The following is a 21,794-nucleotide window of genomic DNA, read 5'->3' as shown; positions in this document are numbered from 1 at the left end:
GGTCCACATCTGGACTTTGCACCCTTATAAAAGATGGGAAACAAAAGATATATTCATTACTGACTTTAAGGAAGGTGCACCTGCATTCAAAAGTGTATTGCCTCACAGACGTCAGACTGAAAGTCTGGAAACACGCTGGAAACACTGTAATGCTCTCATGGAAGACATGACCTTGAAAGCAGTGATGCGTATTTTCCGTAGCTACAATGCTGGGTATGACAGGGTTTTTGCTTCGGCTACCAAATTGGTGAAGACTTTCACATTAATTTTTCTGACAATATATAAACTTTATCATCTCACCATGCCCATGGACACCATGCCCAAAAAGACATCCTTTGGTCCCCTCATCTACAGTCCTTCTACATCTGAATCCAAGTTCCCTGGAAGTTGAGAAGAGTCTGAATCAGCCCAAAGCACACTACCAGCAGCAGATTCTAGATTATATATTCTAGATTACAACTGAATAAGGGAGAATATTACTGCAAGTACAGATGCAACGCACAGTTAAATCTGTTTATACATTAAGGGCAGTTGTCACAGGAGGTTACAACTGAAATCTTGAAGCTTTTAAAAGAGAAAAAAAATTATTCTAAATTAAGAGAAAAATATTTACATAACTCTTTCATTTTCAAGCCCTATGCAATTCACTTGTTGCAAATGGAAGGGATTTTTGTTTCATCTGAACTTACTTTTAAAGGGTTCCTTCCCATCAACTTCATTAGCACCTCAACAGCATTAACTGCAGGTTTCCATGGCTAAACAGATAAATGGAAATTTCATGACAAATCACAAGGTTTTGTCAGTGAGCTTTTATAGAACACCACAGACTGTCCCTTTACTTGTCCCACCTATAACACAGTTTGTTTAATGAATTCTCTTCATTCTTCACCATGTGAGGTAGGCAAGTACAGTGCATTGGCCTTCTTTAACCTCTTCAAGTACCTTCATTCTCTAGAATTCATTCACATATTGAAGTTGAAAGGTGAAGATTCTGAAATTATCTCATAAGCAGACCAGAACTTCTACTACATATCAGAAAAAAATATCAAGCTCTTTTTAAAAAGTCAGTGTATATTTTAAACTCTCTCCAGTGAATATAGTAAAGATCCCTAAAATTCATTTGTAGGTAGAAGTCCTCGCACCTCGTCACTCAACTAAACTGCACATGCAGTTTTAGAAGCTGTTACGTTAGAAAACACGACTCAGAATTAAATTATGCCATAACTGGAGTCCAGGAGATTTATGCTCTGCCAGATTGCATACAATACTCTTGTTACAGCTAAACTACAAGTCAAGATCCAATGAATGTATTCTTATAAAATGGCTTGAAACTCTATAACATTAACCCTGCTTTGGATTTCAGACTCTGCTAGTGCTCCCTGACAAATAGTTTGCTCTTACAATATCAATTTTGCTGCTTGTAGAGTAGACTATATAGTGATATTTTCACTACAATTTAGAGGAAAACTTGTAGGAACAGAAAAGAGATGCTCGGAGAGACCTATTTTCTCTCAGGGCTGATACAGTTTGACCAATAGTCAATATGACTGAAGAAGCTATTTTTACTTATGAAAAATAGTAGGATAAAATAGCCACCAACATAAAAACCAATTTTCTTAAAGTTATATAATTTGAGTTTTAACTACAAAGGAATTTTGAAGATTCCTCAATATTAGAGTCATTTGAATAAAAGAATTAAAAGGGACTACATTTTTAAAATAAATATTTTTTAATAATAAAATGTTCTAATTCGGTTGAAAATTAAGAAAAATGTGAAATAAAAGTATTATAAATTTAGGAAGAATATGTTCTATGTATACGAGCAATATTAGCATAAAATAGTTGAACATTTATATGCAAAATCGAAACTAACTTCAACAAGGGACTTCTGAACAGCTTTAAAAAGCATGTGAAACTAGAACTAAAATCCTTCTATCTTTTGTGGATACAAGCCATTAAAGAACAACTTCTTGTCATATACTTACAAACACATCTTTTGGAAAACAATTTTATTCATTTTGCCTACATTTCACCATCACTGTAACAATACTGAGATCTAAAAGAAGCACAGTAACAGGTAGGTATAAATACTACTCCAGTTCTCCTTTTTAAAGAGGCCAATCACGTAACACGTTGCTTTCATGTAACAAGTTACTTTCATACATAAAATAATTTACCACCATCTGAATTAAAAAAGACCTCACATTGCACTGTTTTGCATTGAACCATCTTACACTGATTTTTTAACTTGTTCAGGGAAGACTCTTACCTCTGTAATTCATCCTTTAGAGGTCCCATTGAGTAGCTCAGGGATTCTGAAAAAACAACTAAGACCAAGCCTCTCCTCTACAAAACATTAAACAAACCCAGCCACTACACTAATCATAGAGGGAGGAAAGGAAGGAGTGTGAGTTGAGTGGCCTCTGAAGCCAACCAGTAACACAAGGCACAGCAGGAGCTGGGCCATTAGGGTTTAGATCTTTCCCAGCTGTGTTGAGCTGGGAGTATTCTCTGAGAAAGGCTGTAGATTTAGGGAAAAGTCTAGGGTAGGTTAGAAGTAGCTTCTAGATAAAGCATCCTGAATGAGGTTCAGTGTGGCTGAGAGCAGGTTGTGGTTTAGTGAACAGGCTCCTGGGATTAATTAAATTGGAAGGGGACAAATTCTCTGAAGGGTAGGACAGGGCCTCTGCAGGCAGCTATTCTCCCTGATAGAAGTTTTGATCTGGGTTATGAGCTTTTGGGACCCTGAAAATTCAGGAAATCAAAATACACATTGTAAACTTTGAGCTAGTCCTCATGGAGAGCATGGTCTGGAAGTACTCAAGCTCTTTCTGGGTTAAATAAAGGGTTTGAGGCCATAACATGATGCTGTACTTGCATCTCTACTTGCACTATGATCTTTTTATGAAAGCTCTTCTGTTATCAGGGTCTCCTACTCCATTATCTGTTGCCCCTGATAACAGAAACAAACATGCCTAGTTAATTCTGTGAGGGCTCACAGCTCATTTCTCATTCCAGCGAGCTTAATAAAACTTGCTAAATAAACTATATACAAAGTTGAGAAAAAGTAATATTTACATTTATTTCAATCCAGTTTGACCATAATTTTTTAATGTTCATTTCTGTAAAGTTTACTTGGATGGATAAAGTTAACTATTCACTCAATTATACACTTTAAAATTTATTTTATTATAGATACCACTATATTTGCTAACACAAATCACATATGTCATATACACCAGGGACAGAAGTTGGTTAGAGACTGGAACATTCCCAAATACCTAAGAAGGGTCATTCTAGATCCCTAGCAAGGTACTTTAGTAGACAATGGGAAAACTTTTGTTGCTGCTAATAATGAAGTAACTACATTGTGACTAACAAACTAAAATACCTTCAGGGTTGTAAGTTTGTTATCTGTAACCCTTTTGTAACGGAAGTTCTTATAATCTTGGAAGAAATACAAACAAGATGTCATTTCTATGGATCAGGTTCTTGCCCTATCATGTGAAAATCAGAAAATGTTTGTTACTGCAAAAATCAGATGATGTTAGCAAAATTATTTCATACTATGCTTGTCATTGTCAGTAAACAGCATTTCTATCAATAATTTAAATTAATCATAAGCTAGTATAAATTCATAATCTCATGGGTATGTAGCCCATTACAGTTTAGTGAATAACAGATAATTTACACAAGCTTCTAAAACTACATTCTTGACATAGGTAAGCTGTACAAATCATAGCAGGATCTCTATGACAATGAGAAAAGCAAAATGAAAGCTCCTTCACGTTGCACTGAAAAGAAATACCAAAAGATTTTTTGGGGTACTACAAAACCTAGTAATGATTCAGACCTCTGAATATATAATATCCCTTAATGGCACACAATAGCAGCAATCAATCTCTGATGCTATGGCCCAGTAGTTAGAGCTAAGACCTTAAAGAAATCACAAAGCTTCTTCATCCATGACACAATGCAAAGGGCAAAATAACAGTTTATTTTCTGTGGCCATTTTTTTTTTCTGCTGAGAGGAAAATTAATGCTTCAAGGAAAAACAGAAGGGAAACTGCTTCCTGGGGAAAATAAGCATTCTTCTTTCATCTTTAGACTACATTTTATAGTTGCAAGAAAATAAAATCTTAATCCTGTAGGAGTTCATCTGGTTTTGGTACCTGCAAAATATTTGAATTACAATGTTCTTATTTGGGATTTTAAACTCATTCCATTATGTGGGATATTAAGAAATAAAATTTCTCATGGCTTTAAATTGGAGATTCATATATTCATACAGAGCCATACTACTCTGTATTACATTGATTATTATTTAGTACCAGGTTTTCATATGCAAATCCAAAGTCAGGTGAATCCCTCCCCATACCTTTCACGTGACAAGCTTTTACAAAGTAAAATAGTATTGCATGCTACCTGTAAATCTAAATTATAAATCTAAGCCTACCCTGTGCTTAAGCACTTCAGCCAAAAGAACATATGGCCTTTGGCATATCTGCATTTCAGAATCTGTATTTCTTAACTGGAAATACTTGACTATCTCCCAAGTTCATATGCTTAGTTGTACTATTCTGGCCTAATGCAAGAAAACAGGTTAGTCACCAAGAAAAGAATCTCAGTGTAGAACATCCAATTCTGAAAGTTATGATTGACAGAAAAAGACTCTCACAACCAAAAGGAACAGAAAATGAGCTGCTACATCTTTTAAGAAAATCTATTTCTACTAAAATTTTACACATTACTGAAGAGATTGCTGGGAAGGATTCATTGTTGGTCTTCTAGAAGCAGAGAAAATTTTTTCTCCTGCTTCTTTTTTTTTAAACTATAAAATTTCTTATCTACCAATTACAAGAGAAAGTTATTCCATGGGCTCAGGATATTTAGCTTAGATTGTAGGTAACTTCAATATAATCTTAAACAGTTACCCAAGAGGCAGAACTCACAGAAGTTAGAAAGTTTTTTGCTCTAATTAGTGGGAATGGACATTTATCTTCTAAATCATATGTCTTTCACATGGATTACAAAACAAGTAGCAGATTCCTCCTTCTTGGCATAATTCAGGAAGTTTGGGTTCTGCTGTTAGAATCATACAAAATGTAATTTAATGCTGAAAACCACCAACATGTCTAAAATGCTGCTTATTTCAGGTAGTCTATTAAAGATGTTGACAGCTATTACCTGACAGTGAAAATAACAGACCTACAATTAACTAAGCATTCCAGAATTCAGACTGTTAAGGAAAAATTGAAGACATTTGAATAGAAAAAGCTTTTCCTGAATCTTTAAAAAAATCCCATCTAATATACCAAACAGCAAGGTGTCTGAAACACCAAGCTGGATAGATCTTCACTTTTTGATGCCCCACACTAAACAGGATGATATACATGCTAATTCTATTTTATGAGAGGAAGACTATTGTTTTGTGAGCAAATGTAACTCCAGCAATGCAGCATTCCAAGTATCTGACCAGAATATATTGACACTGGATGTGACTAACCACACAGTAATGCTCCAGGGGTGAGGGGAGAAAACTGGGGGAAAGCATACACAAAACCATCCATGATTCTCTCACAAACTGTTTGTCAGAGACAGCAAGACCTCCACACAAGAAAGGAGTTCTAAATTCATTGCTCTTTTATGGGTGCTCTGAGATCAGAGCCTCAGTATGTGGAGACCTGCTCTAGAGATCAGGACCCTCCGTAGTGGACTCTATATGTCCAATCATACCAAAGATGTGGGGGTTTTGTGGGTGTGGTAAGAAAACTAACTCTTTTAAGCTGTTTTATCAAATTGCTGTTCATATCTATTTCCAGCCATTGCAGAACTCTCAGCTTCCTTCTTTCAGGATTTCTGCTTCATCCTTCCCATACCTATAGCCCCTCTGAGAAACTCATGCTGTGCTATGCAAAGGCTATTTAAGCAATCTTTATTGACATAAAGTACCTTGGACCAAAAGAAATTTTTGATGGGCACAGGCAGGAGATGGTCACGTTGAAACAGCCAAAGGCTGGGTTTTTTTAACAAGGATTTTAAAAGCATTATAGACATGCAAAATCATATTGCAATGATCCCACGTAACTCATAAACTGGGGGATACCCAAGACATCTGCCTTTGCACAATGCAGAAGGGCTCGCAACAGGCGTGATCTCTGCAACCTCAGAGAGCAGAGACTTGACCACAGACTGCAAGTCACCAATAAAAGGAAGTAGAAGGCATCATGATCATAATTCAGTCAGCCTCCAGTTGAAGAATGAGAAGGAGAAGAAATCTACTACCTCCTTACTACATGATAGAGTACGCCTCAGAGAAGTGTAGACACTTCTACAGATGTACCAAGGAACAGTCTCTTTGATACAGAGATTTCCTTTTCAAGGGAGTGCAGCTCTTCACTGCCTCCTGTGAAATATTATTAGAAGAAATGTCCAGGATGGATCATAAAACTTTTCACAAAAGAAAAATCATAAGGTGAAAGCACAGAGCTTCCTCATTTGACAAGTATTTGTTGGTAACAGAAACAACACCAACCACTGTGTGGTAAAATTAGCTGTCATGAAGAAGTATATGAAATTGTATCCCTTAGAAATTGATATCTGGCATTTTTATTGAAATAAGCCATGTCACCTGTAAATTTGCAATCACATATACTAGTGGCAAAATGATTTCAGACCTGTAAAAGAGAAAACCCTTAACGTTTGGAATAAGTCATGTTTTATTCTCATGATTTACAAGTCATACATACAGGCAAGCAGATACATTGTATCTGGGAGTATATCTGTAGTGTTTTTGAAAGTTAGGATGAACTTTAATGGTGAGATTTCCATAGGAATACACAATGCCAAATCTTTATTCCCTCAAAAGTCCTGAAGTACATGTTCAAAATCAAATACGAGATTTGTACAGTGGAATAAAAAAAAACCAAACCTAACCCCTAACCCTAATCCTAATCCCTATCCCTACCCCTACCCCCTAACTCTAATCCCTAACCCTGCCCCTACCCTTACCCCTAATCCTAAACCCAACAATATTATTGCAGTTTTATTCAGACTCACAACAGTGTTGATGTATGTGACTGCAATCTTTAGATACTGCTATCCTGGACAGAGTTTTTAATTATGTCCCTATTTAAAATAGGTGTCACAAATAATAATGACCAATAACCCCGCTCTCAACCACAAGAGTGGAAACCAATATCCTCAGAAATTGACAACTTCCAGTATGATACAAAAAGCCAGCAACACCCATTCATTCCAACAGATATTTAACACATAGGATTGTTTTTCTGTTGTGAAAAAGACCCACATCTTTCATTCTTCTGAAGTCAACAGGAATTTTGAATAAAAATACCCAGGCTGAAACTTTTCAGATTGCATTTGCTACTTCCCTATATGAATTACTGAATTTCACTTAACTTCCTATTCACACGTAAGATTTACATACAACTCTTGTTCTAGGGAGAAGAGGAAAAATGCCAATTCTGAAAATTTCCAAAGGTCCTACTCTCTGTAAATAGGAATTGAAGGAGAAGAGACACTACTTTGCTCTGTCAGGCAACAGGAGACTAAACTAGCATTTTTACCTTACCAATTTAAATAATGAAGTACTTAAAGTGACCACTCACCTCTCAGGGGTTATAATTTTTTTTAGGAGTACCTGTTGCAACAGGACACAGGGTAATCATTTTACACTAAAAGAGGATAGATTCAGACTAGATATAAGGAAGAAATTTCTCATGATAAGGATGGTGATACAGTGGCACAGATTTCACAGGGAGGTGGTGGATGCCTCACTCCTGGAAACATTCAAGATCAGGCTGAACGGGGCTTTGAGCAACCTAATCTGGTTGAAGATGTCCCTACTGTTGGACTAGATGACCTTTAAATGTCCCTTCCAAACCAAATCATGATAACACTATGATAACACTTTTGTGGGAAAATGGGGACACTGCGGATTTTCAGACAGCTAAGAAGCAGACTCGGGTTCTTTCAGTAACCGCTCTTTCTCCTCCATTTCCTTGTGATCTTACATCCCTGCAGCCAGGAAAAGAATGTTTATATGAGGATTCCCCGAGATACAGAATGTATTTTTAGTTTGGTGACAAAATTTTGCAAAGTTGTTCTTCTTTCTCAGAAGCCAGGCATTACTTTGACTGCTGCATGGGACTCTTATGGTTACATTTTCAAAGCTATGCTTGTGTTGGAAACACAAATGCCATTACTGTTACAGGATTAGTGCACATAACTTTCCAAATGCTGCCTTAAAAATGAAGCCAAGGAATATTAGTTGTGTGTGCTTTCTGGAATTAATGTAGGCTGTGATTATTGGGCAGTCTTTACAACAGCATTGTTATATATGCATTTTTTGATGTACTATCACTAGACACTCATTCAGACCTGTCTGTATTTCTTTAGTAGTTGGATATTTATTAAAAAAAAGGAATGATAAGACATCAGTTTCAACGTACCTCTAACTCTCCAGATGAACACAATTTGTCTTGACTTTGTTAACACTATTTCTTGGTGCCTTTTTAATGTCTCTTAGGAATAAAGAAAAAAAAGTTAACAAAATTATTAACATAATCTTTGTTTTCCTTAGTTCCACTAGAAGCTTCAAACCTGTGTTGCAGTGATGGAATTGACATGGTGCCGACATTACCAATTCCCCAGTTTCTTGAATCTGATTAAACTTTTTCTGCTGTTCTGAACTAAAACAGGTTTTGTATCTTATTACATTGTACAATTGCCTCAGGTGAGAACTAGTTTTTTCCTTCTATTACTATGCAGCATCTATTGCAATCACAGTGTTAATTTTTCACACTGTTAAATGCTTAAAATGTCCTATGCTTGTATCATCAACTTTCAAATGAGAATGGACCTTTTAACCATTGTTTTAACCACTAAAATCATTAACAATGGTCTTGACACGGAAAGAGATGAAAGGAAAAGAATGTGTCTTATAATAGAGAGAACATCTAGTTTCTGTATGTGGACTATGAGGTATGGCATGTGTTGTCTCTCCAGCACTACGAAATCTCAAGCAGTTCCAGACATGCCCATTGACATATCAACAGGCACAGTTTGAGAAAACCTAGAAATTGGTACCACATAAGCAGGCATATTCAGGTTTCTAATTTTTGGCTTTAAGTGCCTCATTTTACATTCAGCATACTACAGGTTTATATACTTATCCTGATTTGGTTTTTATTCCTGACATTGCCATTTTTTTGTTCTGTTTATACAATAAAATAGGAAGTTGGATGCTGTTGGTTTCCTGTGTATCAGCAGGGTGAGAAGGCCTCTTCAGGAGAGTAATTCATTCATTCATTCAGTAATTCAGTAATTCAGTAAATCCTTCCTCTGAATTGTCCTCTGGGTGGTAGAAATCTCTTTCTCCTAACAAATTTTGAGGATTCTAGGAAGGCTAATCAACCAACACAGGCACTTGCCATGGAGTGCCTTGAATCAGGCTGTGTGAAAAGCACCCAAATTACAAAATAACACCACACTTGCACGGGTAACCCGGCAATATCTGGTTTTTATAAAAGTAGGTAAATTATGGTAGTTGTCTTCTCTGCTATTGTCATGCTCACATCTAATATAGAGCTGACATGCAGTCAATATAAAAAACCATTTATCCCACAAGACACATTTCAACTATTTCCAGACTGAATCTATCACTGACTTTAGCTTTCATCTTCCTCTTTTGTCAAAATTTTCTAGGCTTTAAATATAATCCAACTAGAAAGAACAGAGATTATTTCTTCAATAAGTAACAATAATTTCTCTTGTGATGGTGTGGTATAAATACAGACAGCATCCAAAAGTCTTACAGCCACTCATGTAATAAAGTTCTTTTTCAGTGTGATTAAACATCAAAGTGTTTTTAAAGAACCCCTTTATAAAATTTGAATTTCAAATATTTATTTCACTGCCAAAAAATCTTATTTTGTGTTCAGATAACTGAACCATAAATCATCCCAATCCTTAAACTGCACTGGCCAAAGTACTATCATTCATTAGATAAGGATAGTGACTACCTCATTTAAAATGAATCCTAGTAGATGACAGGCAGTGGAAGGAATATATTCTAGTGTGATATGAGCCAGAAATACAGTTAACTAAAGGAAAGAGCATTGAGGGGTGGTAAAACAGAGAAAATGCCTGCATGATGATGTTTGTGAAGGAGGTCATTCAGAGCTTCTACACACACAATATTTCTTACGTAGTCTTGGCTACAGTCCAAGACTATATACTCACACACACATACATATGTATAAAAAATGCACAGTCCATCCTGGTATATAATTTAAAACATGTATTACAAATACTTACACATATTAATCCAATAGTTGTGGGCTACTTACTATCAAAGTCCACTGTTATATGTAACAGGGAACAATATTATTTTACTGTATTGTTTAAATAGATTTGGTCTTGTAGAAAACTGATGGTGTAAATCAGGATCTTATGTCTCATTTGGCAAATAGTAGACATTTCAAATGGTTTTAATCCGCTGAGGACAAAGTAATAATTCTGTTCTGATTTTTACAAGTTATACACATGCCTATTGCACACAATATAAAAAAGAAATCAATGTGAATGTTCACATGAATAGATTTTAGGCATATCCATAAAGTTGGAAGAACTATGGCCTATGGATAGAAGTAGTTTACAACAAAGTGAAGAAGAATGGTCTGTAATGACATGTTCTCCACAGAACCTGGAATAAAAAGCAAGGACTTTAAATTGAACAAATGCTTCAAAGTGATACCAAAGTATAAAAACCTTCAGGTTTTACTTTCTCTATATTTGCAGTTGACAATATGTTTCTGTAGAGAAAAAAGTGAAGTCTTCAGACTTTTTTAAAATAAAAGCTTGAAGGTTGGAGGTTTTTCATTAAAAAAAAATAAGCCAATCTTAATACAAAGCAGTACAGGATTGAAAATGGGAAAATGAGAGCTACGTCTACCACACTAACCTAAAGTGACTTGAGCGGTATGATATGTTCTTCCAGGGCATGGCTAAAGCAGGAATGAACAGCTTAGTTCACATTCAGTCTGGAAACAAGAAAAATGCTTTCGGTTACATTTTGGTCTTGTCCAGAACAGTTCTGTTGGCATTCAGTAAGCATCCACAATTACAAGATCTGGGGTACGTCCCGTCAGTTGTTCACATGCAATTCAGCCCAGAGCACAGCAATAAGGTCAACAGAAGTTTAGAATTTATTACAAAGAAAAGATTGCTGCTGTGGGAGCTCTCTGGCATCAAGCCTCAGAGAGCCAAGAGCAGCCCCCCGTAACTGCTTGTCTACACAATCTCCATTGTTCTCTCAGGTTTCACAGCTGCAGAGGTTGCTTTCTGTTCCAGAAAGTAAGAGCTGTCCTCCTTCCTGCTCTCCTCCCTGCAAAGTTGCAGAGCAGATCCACAACAGGAAGGATTTTGCTCTTCTCATTTTAGGGAGGGAGGGATGCTGATCTTGTAGGCTCTTCACTGCTTATATCACCCTGCCTGAACCAATTAACTTGGCCTTAATAGCCCAGTGGGTCTCAGGTGGCTGGGGCTTGACAAGGCATTTCCTCTCTGTGCGCTAGTCTGGATAAAAGTTACTTGAAGGACACACCTCCTAAATTGTGTTACCTTTTTATATTTAATCAAAAAACAACCTTTGCCTTATATATTAGAATCTGAAGATAAGCCAAGAACATATGAATTGAATATTTTAAAATCCTTCTTAACTGATTAACTGTGTTTCTCAGAGACATTCCTGCTAGTTCCAAAGAGGAGCCTTCACCTAACAGTTCAATAGAGGGAGCTTAGAGTAAACATTTTTCCCAAATTTTTTAGTAAATTGATCCCTTTCTACACTGGAATTCTCCTATGTCCCCTAGCAGGAATCACCCGCAATTCCCAACTGATGACAGTCTGAAAGGCAGGATATTTGACATAAGGAAACTAGAATTTGAACAAATCTCTAGAGTTTAAAAAGGGATCTATCCATGCTATAAAGTTGGAGCTGTAGAGCTGATGTCCCAACACCCTGCTATGCCGTAGTGCCATCTCATGGACTCCAGCAGTTCCTGGCAGAAAGCAGAGGAGACAGGGAAGGCGGAAAGGACGAGGGAGAGAGAACAGGTGTTTCAGAAAAAAAACTAACCCCCGCTTCATCTGCTCTGTTCCTGATGTAGTAGAGCATTCAAAGAAATGTAGAGGCATCTAATTACTTAATTACCATTGCATATGTTTATCCTGGAGTGTCTTAATGGTCTTTTCAGGCAACATGGATATGAAATTGGGTTGTGACCACTCCAGAAAGCTCAGACATAAAATATGTGAAGACTGGGCCCAAAACTTGAAGTTAAATCATGAGTAATTCTAAATAACAAAGGCATTAAAAAAACCCTACTAAAATAAAAGAGATCTAAGGGGTTAATATAGTCCTTCCATGTAATTACTATTGGGTATTACTATTTGTGCATAATTGTTCATATTTAATGCAGTTAAAAATTATTAATTTACCCACAAAACAGCTATGTAAACTAGGTACCAGAGAAATCTAGAAAAAAACTTGATTTACTTCACAAATTTGGCAGTCTAAGAAAGACAATATGTCCTTGGTTTGTTTCTGATGAAGTGATTTCACAGTATTTCCAAATGAACCTATTCTACTCCAATGGGAAGTGAAACAATGTTTGTTTAAAATGATTTAAAATCACAGACTTTAATTGGAAATCTAATCTGCCAGGCTTCTGAATTCCCACTTTGACTGTGCACAGACCCTGCTTCGTCAGTCTGGCAAGCTTTTAATTACTTCCCATAATAACGCATCACTAATCAGCAACTACTAAAACAACACTCAGTCTGAATCTAACCTTTTACAACAAAGTAATAATATATTATCCAGATTAAGAACTACTTTGTTTTCCTAGGTAGATCATAATCTCCTTCACTGCTTCGTTTAATTTTTTTTCTGACATGACTGGAAACTATTTGGTTAAAGGAAATGTATCTGCCTTGATTAGATTAGGATTTGGCAGCAAACTCTGCAATAATATAGTCTGCCATATCAGATGACACCAGGGCTTAAAACTTTTCACATTCCTTTAGTTTGTAGCAGAGCTCGCACAAATTCTCACATCTGAACTTTCAAAATGCCTCATTTTTACTTTCTGCCTGATGCTGAATGAGTACAAAGAACACTGGCATTTTATTTTGCTGAAAAAACTCAAGTTGCTTCTAGAGTAGAAAAACATTAACTTGGCTTACTTCCATCATGGATGTGTGTGTTGCAATAAAATTCACTTTCTTGAGAGAAGGTACCCAGAGTCCCCATAAAACACAGGAAATTCAGGCGTACAAACCAGTAAACTTAACAGACAAAGCTACCAGTAAAAGATGACCAAAAAAAAGGAGAGGATCTAATATATGTCCCCCCAGAGACAATTAAGGGCTTATTCAGGATTCTCAGCTACTGGCTCTCCTCTAGAACTCTGTCCCATCATCCTCTCCTCATAAAAAATAAGACAGAGGATTTCACAGTGTTTCCCAGTTTGCAATACTTGGTAACTTAATAGTTAAAGCATTTATTAAGATTAATAAATAAGATTAAGAAAGTACTTACCTCCCCTTTGGCCTCCAGATCTTATTCCAGCAGGAAATCACACCTTAATGTAACTGATCCTGCCAGATACTTCATTGTTTTCCATTAACAGTGAAAGTGGCAGGCATGTTCCATCACAGATCTTCCCAAATGTGTTGAAATGAAAGAGAAAAAAAAGAGGTGTGTTCATCTACACTTGTAAGTATCTTCTGTTGTTATAATTAGTATCCTTTATTTTTAGATGCTACTCATGTAAGAATTTGGTCTACTCTGAAGTTTTTAGGAGTTTCTTTTTGTATGCTCATTCCTGTATTCCTGCAGTCAAAAAACTTAAATTATTTCACCAAGATCTATATTTTAAAATATCATCCTAATATATATGATGAAATACTATACACAGATAAGTTTCTGGGCATTATTACTCCGTACGGTACAGTGCATTTCTCTGAAATGTGCCTAATTCCAAAAATATTATTAACATAGTGTTTTTTAAAAGCAACCTAGTGGGGGGGGAAAGCCCAAGTGTAGAAAGATTTTACTAGAGATGAGTCAAAGTGTTTGAGGGTTCTCTTCTTATCAGGCTGGACCCAGTGACAGGACTGTGTCCAATGCCATGTGGGACTGCCAATTTTAAGCACAGTATGACAATGCAGCCATGTGTTCAGTCAAGTTTTTGCATTAATCTGGAAAGCAATATCAAATCAGTATTTTGTAGGCTTTTTTCCTTTTTCAAACTAACATTTCCTGGATATAACTGATTTATTGTTCTATTCTGTGAGTTATCATTCAAGATTTCCAAGGGGAAAGGAATGATATTTTTGCCTTCAGGATTGCTGTAAGAAAACACCTGCATTTAGGATAAGAAACTTTATTAAACTATGAGAAATTTTATAGAACTATTGTCTAGGGTACAAGTGGAAATATTAAAAGTTATATCCCATCTGAGGCTGAAATGTTTCTCTTTTGCACACATGGAATATGTTCAATATAATTCTCAATGCCTGTAGACTTCCTAAAAGCCTGAGATAAATTTAGTGTCAGAAGAAGGAATTGTGTAGTCACACAGAAGTAATTACTTTCAGTACTAATCCACATTTTAGCCTGAAATCTAGTGAGTATTTTTGTTGCCACCACAGAGAATCTGACATAAACAAAACATCTCAAATTATCCCACAACCTCTAGTTTATTCCATGTACACCTGGAAATCACAGCTGAGCCACAGTGCCTCTGATTTTTGCCAGGGCACTATATTTTAGTGTTACAAAATACTTTGTAATTTCTCAGAACTTTACAAAGGCTAGAGAAGGATGGTGGTACAGGATAACCACATCCTCATAATGGTAGTTATCCTTATTTAATTTTTCAGATTTGAGGTAGAAACATGTTATGGGATTTTGATAGATTCTTGTATTATTTAAAATAAATATTCTCTGATAAGACACACCTTGCATTTTAGCAATGCCACAAAAGTAATTCAGCCTAGAGGTCTTCACTCTTTCATAGACTGACTGGCTTTTGATCCAGACAGACACTGAGGTTTTGGTCTAGACCTTTAACCTCTGAAACAAATTATGCTGTTTACAAGCCTAGAGCTCCTTCAGACTAACTATAGGAAATATGCAACATCCTTCAAAATGATCACAACTGAATTATTAGGATTACTATGCTGCACAATGTGAAAAATAGATATTTCTAGAGAAACAAGGTTATTATTTGCTGTGACTGAATTTAAGCCTGAAAGCTTTGACCCATACACAGGACATGCTGTTATTTTGTCTTTTTCATTCAGACCACAACTCTTCCTTCTCTGGGTCAGAAGCAAATACAGTTGGGCATTGCCACACTGATTCTGCCTACAGGTTTCAGAGTAATCTGCACTTTGCAAAATCTGGCAGTTTGCAAAATATATCATTTTTTATTACTGAAGCCTATGGATAATTTTTCAGTAACAAAGTTCAGTTTCTTTTTTTCTGAATATCATTGACTGAGATTATTCCTTCTTGGTTACCACCGACCGTATGAAAATCTTAGATTCTTAGTCTTTAGAATTATTTTGTGTTGCACTGCCATGAAAATAGATAATCCTGTTATTCTTTATTACATAATATGTATTCATTATCTTCCTAACCTGCCTGTTTAAATCTGTACTGTACTAACATGTTTTCTGGTTTTATACTTCAATTTCTACACCAACAGTATTTTAAAGTCCAAGATTGTTCTTTTTAATATCCACTTGCAACAGCATTACAGCCAGTAAATGAAATGGATTATATTGAATAGGTTCAGAATTCCCATTTTAGCTACATCCATGGGACAGAATTTTAAGCATCTATCTGTGGCCATGACAGAACAGGACATCCTGTAAATGTTTATGGTTATCATTTAAGTGTCTAAGTTTGATTTCTCCATTAAATTGGCTTTCTCTTCTCTTTATAAAGGAGCCCTGCTTCACAGGGAATAGAAAAACAGCAAAACAAAGCAGGACACTAAATTCATCTCAGGGTTCTGCTGACATCAGAAACCACTCAATCTTTGCTCAAGAGACTCTTCATGTATTTATAACCCTGTAATTTACAGTTTCCTTCCATTTACTCTCTACATGGGTGACCTACCGAACGAATGCACAACTGCCAATATGGATCCCTTGTATGCTGACAAGGAGCTGCCTATGCTAGCACAGACAATCCAGTCAGGTTTGAGAATGTCCTGGACAAAAACATTTATCATGTAGCAAACACTAGAGGAGCTGAGCTGCCTGCTAAATACTACCCATAAAAACAAAACTATTGAAAAGTGAGGCTGACAAGATACAAGTAACTTGAGAGTCACCTCAGAGATGAGAGGAACATTTGGTTTGTGCACAAAGTGTTGGTTTTCTTTATTAATTTATTTCTCTCACATAAAAATAGAATAATTTTCTAATCTTATTCATAAAAGAGCTCAGTATTATTCATGTTGAATAAAAGCTTGTTATTAAATGGGCTTGACAGAACAGTTTCTCTTAACACCTCTTAGAGGTAAACTGGGGCTTATAACAGGAATAAATTAAATGCCACTGGACTGTTTTTGTAATTTGTTAGGAATAAGATTTTTCTAGATTGTTCACTATCTTAAAACACTGCTTAGTTAAAATAATCCCACTCCTCTCCATTGCAATCAGCCCTTCTGCTTCAAAGCTAGCTTAGTTCCTTGTGTTTCTAGCTGTATCCAGGTGCTCTTTGAAAGGCACAAAGTTACCCACAAAAAAGACTAGTAAAGCATTACGATAAGGTGCGTCCGGGTGCCAGAATTCAGGTTCTGAAAATCCTGTCCCAAGAAAGGAGCTACAGGGCAATTTTTCAAAACAAATTTTTACATTTTTTTAAGCTGTAGTTTTTGTGGTATGAAGAACGAAGTAGCATTCACTATAAGTGGGAATTGGGATGACTGAGCCTACACCACTCTTGATGTGTGCCCTGAATCAAGTCATTGCTCTCTGCCACACTTCCTTCAACTGTAAAATGAGCATATTATGGTACCGTCCTCAGAGCAGGGATGCAAAAATAACCAGTTATGTAAACATGCAAAACATTTTGTGATCCTAAACTACACACTTCTAAAATGAGAAGGGTGACATGACTGGCAGTGTTTGCTATATGGATTTTTTTTACTACAGTAAAATTAAGAAACTGTATAGAAATTACAAGAACTGAAAATCATCTGTTGTTTAATCTTTCACCAAACAGTTGTCAGTTATCAATTTCTGAAGGCAGGATTATGGGAGAATAAACAGTTCTTAGGACTGGGTGGGTACCCAAAAGTCTTCCAGTTTTGTCAAAAGATTAATTCCAGGGAAGACTAGGACCATACAGGACCAAACACACCACTTGGTACTGCCTCCAAACTGCAATAATTAAGAACCAGTTTATGACTCATCTGTGCTATGCTGTCTCTTCAGTCTGTGCTTTGCTCATAAACAGATGGACTGTAAATATTCTTGAAACAAATTTTTCAAAACTAACTTCTAACCTCATAACAAAACATTCAGCTCTGTGAAAATATAATTGAAACAGATCTCTGGGAATATGGAACATAACATCATAAACCCTGACTAGACTTCTTAAAAATTATTTTAGAATTTGAAAGACACTACTAAATGACATAATGGTTTTGCAATATGGTTTTTGCATAACAGTTTTGCAATGACATTTGACGATCCTTACTAAATTGGGCTCTATTGTGCACAGCAGAAGATACAAAAGATTAGGAGTGGTCGGCTTAGAAAAGATGAAAGAAAATCTGGCCAAAGAAATATAAATGGTATATTTTATATTTATTCATAAGGGAAGAACAAATCGACAATCATAATTATAACAGACTAACATATGCCTAGAATGTTTGTGCTGACCTGTAAACTCAATTCTGTGACCACTATTTTGTCTGAAAAGCTTCTAAATTTGTTTGTTCTTTCCTTTTGCATTTTTCCACTTTGAATTAAATACACATCAAATGGTGAAGTCTTTCCATGCAGCAAGAACTACGAGAAATATGCCAAAAAATGGCAATTCTAATAATTTGATTATGTTCACCCTAGAAAAAGAGGGTGCCTGCAACCCCACCAGGTTGCAGAAAACCGCTTTGCCTTGTTTGCAGTTGTTGGGAAAGGGCAGAACTGAGGCAGGCAATGGATCTCATAACTTCTGGAACTGCTAGAGACGTTTGAAAGAGAAACTAGAACAGGACAGAATTTTTCCATACTGATGTGTCTGTAACAACCTATCAGCTGAGTACAGGATTGAGGATGTTCTGCAAAACCTGCTAATGGGCTTTGTAAATATTGTGAACTCTGATAGGAAGTGTTTGGTATGCAGGTATTCGTAAATCTTGTTTTGTTTAGCTAAAAAACTTAGCTGATTTGGAAATAATTTTCTAAATTTGTAAATTCCACAGTTTTATTTGTAATCTCCTCATTGAGGGTGTTTATTGATCTGTCACATCACAGAACATGGTAAAATGCAGGGCCATGCATTAACAGAAGAATGCTGCAGTATTAATATTGCTCAGACAAAAAGCATGGAAGCTGGTAGGGTTAAAAAGTGGGCTCTACTATGGCCTCAAGAAAGGTACACCACCTTTAGAGTTCTTTTCCTATCTCCAGTAAAGAGCTCAGAACAAATCAGAAATACATTATATTTATTCCTTGTCTTCTCATGAAGAATAATAATTCACTAGAGGAAAATAGTTTCCTATATATTTAATGGAACAAACAAAACCAAAATAATTTACTGGATGCCTCTGGAAAGATTTGTAGCTATTGTAATGTACTAAGAAGCGGAGTCTTTTTGGTTCTGATAAATGATATAGTCATAACTGACACATGAATAATGAAATGCTAACACTGGTAAATGCAAGTAAAATAAAATAACCAAGTGATCCTCTGGTTGTACTCAGAGGGAAGGAGAGGACAAAGGCAGTGTTATAACAACAGCTTTTGCAGACTGATCAAGTACACAGTAGGGAAACCTATGTTGTGCTCCAACTAAAATATGCTGAGACTCACAGCTTACAGAGAAAGGAAAGCTAGGAGTTCATTCAGTGGTTCTATATCACCCAACTCTATACCCTTACAGAGGAAAGTGAATTCATAAGATACCAGCCAACTTCGTAAAGTGAGAACCATGCAAAAAACTGCTAGAGTGGGTTCCAGAGATGAGTTGAATGTTTTCTGCATTCATTTTCCAAAGCCAACTCATTTTAACTTAAAGTTCCATGAAGGCTCTATGTTTTCAGGTCTGGGGAGTACTTAGGCTAACAAAGAAGGTATATATTTATTGTGGCCCTAGTTAAAAACAAACAAACAAAAGAAAACCAAACCTGAAAGCAGAGTTTCTGTAGCAGATCGAGTTGCATTATATCCACAACACATTGACATTATCTATTTTATAATAATCATTGCAGCAAGAAGGAATTGTAATATTCTAATTCAAAACTCTATTACTAAAACCAGATATCTTGTTGGAGAGAAACTGCTAGAGTTTACAAACATAGCAACCTCAGTAGTGGCAATTCTAGACCAAAAATAATGAAGATTTGAAATGTATAAAACACTGGAAAGAATTATAAAGGCAACTGTTGTACCACAGCAGGCAACAGGTACTACATGGTTGTTTTAACAAGCACAAAGTACCTGCCATGACAGTATCTTACACACACTTCTACAACTTTCTAGGGTAAAATTTATTTATAAAGATAGAAAAATAAAGCTCTTAATTTTTTTAAAAGTACTAGATTTAGGCTGGTGTTACAGAAGTCATTCTCTCTTTATGCCTTTTTATGCCTCCACAACCTACACACTAACTGAAGCAGGGCTGGACAAATTATAGGCTATCATGTAATTGTAAGCTATATCATAATGTATTCACTCTAGAAGGCAAAATTAAAGATACATTTACTTTCATGGGAAGAAAAAAGGTAGTAATGATGGTGAACATTTTAGAAGCCCTTATTTACCAAGAACAGAGAATTAAAAGGCTTTTAGCAAATGGGCTTTTTCTAACTGGTAAAAGTATTCCACCAATATTCTCTACAGTTACAACTTCAGCACTGGTAGCAATAATGGAAATGATGTTAGAATTAGGGCTCAAGGCACTAAGGCTCAAATTGCTGTCATCATCAAGGGGAAATGCTACATCTAATGATAGATTCTCAAACAATCAGCTGGCCTGATTTAGTCTGATGATCCATCAAGATTCAGTACTGAACTTAATCAGGATTTTCTGGAAATAGTCTGTATATAAATTCTTAATGTGACTTCTGGTACACACTGTTCAGATCTTGTCCTCTTTCAGTTTTTTAATGACTTTTTGAAGTATCTCATGCCATTTAACAAAAACACATACTCAATAATTAGAAGATGTAACTTCACAGAGGTTTGCTTTACTATGAACACACACATGAGATCTAAGAGGATGATTCACAAGAGCTAGCCTAGCATTCACAATGACCTCAGTTGTCTCAGGTTCAGAATGAAAATAAGCTAAAACTTTTCACTCAGAAGGTTTCTGTTCCTCACTCTAGGAGGTAATTAATTTAAATACAAATAAATAATCATCAACTTTTATCTTGTCCCTGTTGCTGGAACAACAAATCAATTCCCAGTATTACTCAAAGGATACTTTAGAGATATAGATCTACTTATTAGCAAAGGCTGGGAGTATTCCAGTTGTACATTTCAGTTCACGTTTATTTCCAGTAATAACATTAACTACACTACTTAATAAGCTAAATTGTACAAAATTGGAATTTACCCTCAAAAATATGCAATTCCCATATGCAGCCACTGGATGGACTTACAGAGCCAGTGAAACTTTCTGCTTGTAGACAAGATGCACAATTAGGTGAGCAACTGGGAAGAAATTTTCCTTCTGGGCAGTAGGAGAAGCTTTCTGTAAAAAAAGGTTTGAGCCTAAAAAGCAAGGTACAAGAAGGGATTTTAGCTTCTCTTAAATCGAGTCCTTCTTTTTCAATACAATTAGTTTAAGAACAACTAGATTGCTGAAATGAACCAGAGTGATAAGAAAATTAGTTTGTAGAACACACAGATCAGTTCCAAATGTGATTATTTGGCATTAGGGTTTTAGGGTAAAAGCACTAAAAATTGTACTGAAAAGAAGCTAGGGGGTTTTTGATAGCTCATTTGCAAACAGAAGCAGATCACAGTTATTTAAAGTTCTGCTTATTTAAACTTATGCTACTTTAAAATGACCATATTCTTTAAGAATAAGTTAAAACAGTATTTGCTTAAGCTCCCTTACCTTTTCATAGAATAGGAAACTACTACTCTGCATACTAAGTGTAAAACAAGCCCTGCATTAAACAAGAGTATGATCATCCATGAATATAAAAATTTATTACAGCTGGCTGTTGCAATCGCTTCTGAGTATTTTGTGTGGATTATATTTAACTATATTATAATTTATTTAATGCACTTCTCTAGACCAGTTACTATTTCACTGTATCATGGCTAGGCTTCGCGAACAAAGATTTGGGGAAGGCTCTACCCACATTTGTTACAAGCACGCTGGTGGCTAAAAAGGCCAATACGAGATAGGCACATCTGGTGAAGAATCCTTAGGATTCTCCTTCAAGAAGAACAAGGACTGGTTTGATGAAAACAATCGAGATCCAGGAATTGTTGAGGAAGAAGAGAAC

General features: G+C 36.0%; 1 long non-coding RNA gene across 1 annotated transcript; it reads right to left on the bottom strand.

Annotated features, from left to right (window-relative positions):
- Window positions 1–298: 298 nt before the first annotated feature.
- On the bottom strand, window positions 299–21,048 carry LOC108641688. Its single transcript, XR_001922202.1, has 6 exons — window positions 20,937–21,048; window positions 13,625–13,745; window positions 10,985–11,063; window positions 8,472–8,543; window positions 690–755; window positions 299–380 (listed from the first exon to the last, which is right to left on the bottom strand). It is a non-coding gene; the product is annotated as an uncharacterized LOC108641688 (long non-coding RNA).
- Between the last annotated feature and the right edge of the window lie 746 nt (window positions 21,049–21,794).

This window comes from Manacus vitellinus, unplaced genomic scaffold (assembly GCF_001715985.3).
Source record: "Manacus vitellinus isolate BGI_N305 unplaced genomic scaffold, ASM171598v3 scaffold_73_pilon, whole genome shotgun sequence".
Lineage (NCBI taxonomy): Eukaryota > Metazoa > Chordata > Aves > Passeriformes > Pipridae > Manacus > Manacus vitellinus.
The sequence above is the reverse complement of the archived record's forward strand: the minus strand, read 5'-3'. Positions and strand labels throughout refer to the sequence as shown.